This window comes from Aristolochia californica, unplaced genomic scaffold, assembly GCF_029961685.1.
Source record: "Aristolochia californica isolate CCGP_79_NKW_82.1479 unplaced genomic scaffold, dmAriCali1.0.hap1 SCAF_14, whole genome shotgun sequence".
NCBI classification, from domain to species: domain Eukaryota; kingdom Viridiplantae; phylum Streptophyta; class Magnoliopsida; order Piperales; family Aristolochiaceae; genus Aristolochia; species Aristolochia californica.
In genome coordinates, this window is record NW_027181815.1 from 22,271,280 (window position 1) to 22,274,498 (window position 3,219).

The 3,219-nt window shown below is 40.9% G+C and overlaps 1 pseudogene; it reads right to left on the reverse strand.

The window, feature by feature from the left end:
* Positions 1-205: 205 nt before the first annotated feature.
* On the reverse strand, positions 206-1,052 carry LOC137949427 (nucleosome assembly protein 1;4-like; annotated as a pseudogene).
* Positions 1,053-3,219: the final 2,167 nt, after the last annotated feature.

Sequence of the window (3,219 nt, forward strand, 5' to 3'; positions counted from 1 at the left end):
TACTCTTACCCCTTAAATAGGGTTCGCCCTGTTAGGGTTTAATATAAAATATTACAAAAATACCCCTATAAATAAAATATTCCAAAAATACCCCTATGGCCTAAAACTAAAATACATAAAGTAAATTAAATAATAAAAATAAAAATAATAATGTTATTGTGTGCATAACATTATACCCCTTGGAAGTACGAGTTTGTCCTCAAGCTCAAAAGTAGGGTTTGTATGCCGATGTCACCTTTCGATCAACAGATACCTTCTTTGGCCTGTTTTTGGTAGCAGTGTCCTCTTCATCATCATCATCGTCATCAACATCTGCATCATCTTCATTCGCATCCCCTCCTATATCATCAAATTCGTCACCCTGAACAGCCTCTCCCATAAACCATGAGACAACATGTGGGAAAAGTTTGGCTCTGACGGTGGATCCAATATCATAATCTTGTTCCCTTTGAGTCTGAAGTTGTTCAACAATTGCTTCATCAATATTATCATCATCTGGGAATTGTGGAGGACGGCATAAAATAAAGAAACTATCACACGTTTCAGTTTTTGTGATGGGTGTGGTGTCCTTTGATCCCTTGTTAGGCTGCTTCAAAACCTTCTATGTCAAGCTCTTCCCTGGAAGCCACTGAATATTTGTCCCTGTTGCTTTCATGTGAGAAATTTTGACCAAGACAACATATGTAAAATATGGATTGGGATAAAAAAAAAAACTTCAACTGGCAACCCTTGGAAGTATAAATCTTAGACCACTAGACATCGTTCCAATACTTAAGAGCCCCCTCAGCACTCTCTTGTATCTCCTCTGCAAGCATTTTATTAGTTTGCACCGCCGTAAGCCAGAAATGGGAAACACCCTTCTCTTCAACTGCATTTTCTTCTTCAAAAACCTCCTTAACGGGTTCTGTAGATTCGTTGATTTCAATTACTCCATTTACTATCTCATATCTCTTGGTATATAGTGGGTCATAAACTTTCTGGTACTTGGCAGCATTAGAAGCAGTTGCTGCATTCGCAAATTCTTCATAATTGGACCCCTGTTGTAATGTCATCTCCTCAAAGACACTCAGTGCCTCTCCTGCGGTCCTTTTTTGGAAAAATCTGACTATCCAGGCGTTCCAAACATTTGATTCCAAGCCATCACCAGGAGTGACAGACAATTTGCATTTGGTTTCACAAAAATGAAGGCATGAAGTAATTATACCCAACACAGAAAACAATTAGTCTAGCTTCTCATTCGCAAAGTGAACAAATACAAAACAATTGGATTTCCCCTCTCCCTCTCTCATTACTACAGCACTTGTAATGTTTCCATACCCGCATAATATTTTCTTTAAATCTGCAACACCCCTATCAACAAATATTTCAACAAGTAAAAGTGTGGATTCCATCCACAGTGTTGATCTCCTAACCCAACTGCTTGTGGTTTGATCTGATCCTATCTAATTAGTCTCCATTTCCTAAAAAAGCTCTGATGCTTTATTTACAAACCCATGTCTACAATATGCATATATAAGAGAGTTGAAGTGCTCAATCCGCTTCAACTTGTTGTTGGACTTCATCTCCAACCATAATTCCTCAGCTCGGTCTAGCTGTCCAATCCTTCCAAAGGCTTAGATCACCAGAACAAAGCTTTTATACCTTACAAATGGAAAGTTTTGTATGGTATGCCAAGCATCCACATCATTATAATTCGTCCACAAAAAAAAATTTCAGCATCAAAGAATATGAAACATGTCTTGGATCCATGCATGCAGCAGAAATTGGAAGAGGCTCACTGCTACTTTTTTCAGCAGTAGAAAAATAAAACGACATCTAGAAAAAAATTTCTATCGTTCCCAGAGTCCCTAGAAAAATTTCCTCTCGGAATTCATACACACCAGCCGTAATTTCGCCAAAACGATGCTGGTTCTTTGCCTCCCGGAACAGAAAACCCCCAGTCCAAAAATTCGAGCACGTTGTTGCTGCTCAGCCCCTAGGAACCCCTTCACACCCATGGAACAACAGATGTAACCTAAAAATAGTCGACGTTTAAGAAGCTTACCCCCAATTTCGTTGAAGATGGTTCTCTACTGGGCTTCCGAGGGCGAGCTTGAGCGGACATTTGTCCGATGGAGCCGACGAGCTCTCCCCCTTCTCCGATGGCGAACAACAACCCTAGGAGGCTTCGCCGATTGGAGATTTTTCGAGACAGAAGGCTCTCAGAAACACATCCCGATCAGAAGAAGCCCTAGAAATATTACCTTCTTTTATTCGAGAAGGAGTTTTGCTTGTCGTGAGCCTCGTTGGTGTGATTTCGGAATTGCTGGGTCCCTTGCCCTGCTTGGGATTGTTGCGCATGGCGTCCCTGCTCGAAGATTGCCATCGTCCCCAATTTCGAATTTGAGGTCTCCAACGCCGACGAGGTTTTAGCAACATACCTCTCCGATTTCAGATTTCTCATGTCCTTCTTGAAGATTTTCAAGGTCTCCAGAGTCAGATTTGTGGTCGCACCAATATCGTCCGCGACCGACGACGTTTTGGCAGAAAACTCTACCAATTTCCCCAAATCGTGGTCTCTGTTGTTCGGCTTTGGATCTCCCTACGCGGAAATATTGAAATTTTTCGAAGCATGGCCTTTCAGTCCTTCCGGATTTGAAGTCGCACCCAAATCTTCTGCATGGACTTTGGCCGGTAAACAAGACGAAATTTTTAACATTTCTTGCTCATGACCTGTTTTCCCGTCCAAGACAGCATCTGCTACCTCTCGTTCAGTCCTTAATTCGTGCTTGGAGGCGGTGAAATTTTTTGCGGTAGCTCATTGCCTCCTTGCATAAAAAAATTTTATGTACGTTGCACGCCATTCACTTATTATTTTCGCTTCATCTCTTTGCATCGCCATCCATTCTTTTAGGGATAATTCTTTGCACATGACAATCCATTCTTCTAGGGAATGGCTCATTGTGTTCCCGTTTTGATACCAATTGTTACGGTCCCAGATCTGACACAAGGATTCATAAGGATTCGTAGGGAGGAAGAAAAGAAAACGAAGATCAAGCCAAAGGGAAGCTTGAAAACCCTAGAACTCGTAAGGAGAGCTCCAAGCCTGTTTAACCTAAAATTAACCTAAAATTAATGTTTGTCTTTCTCATTACTCTTACCCCTTAAATAGGGTTCACCCTGTTAGGGTTTAATATAAAATATTATAAAAATACCCCTATAAATAAAATATTCCAAAAA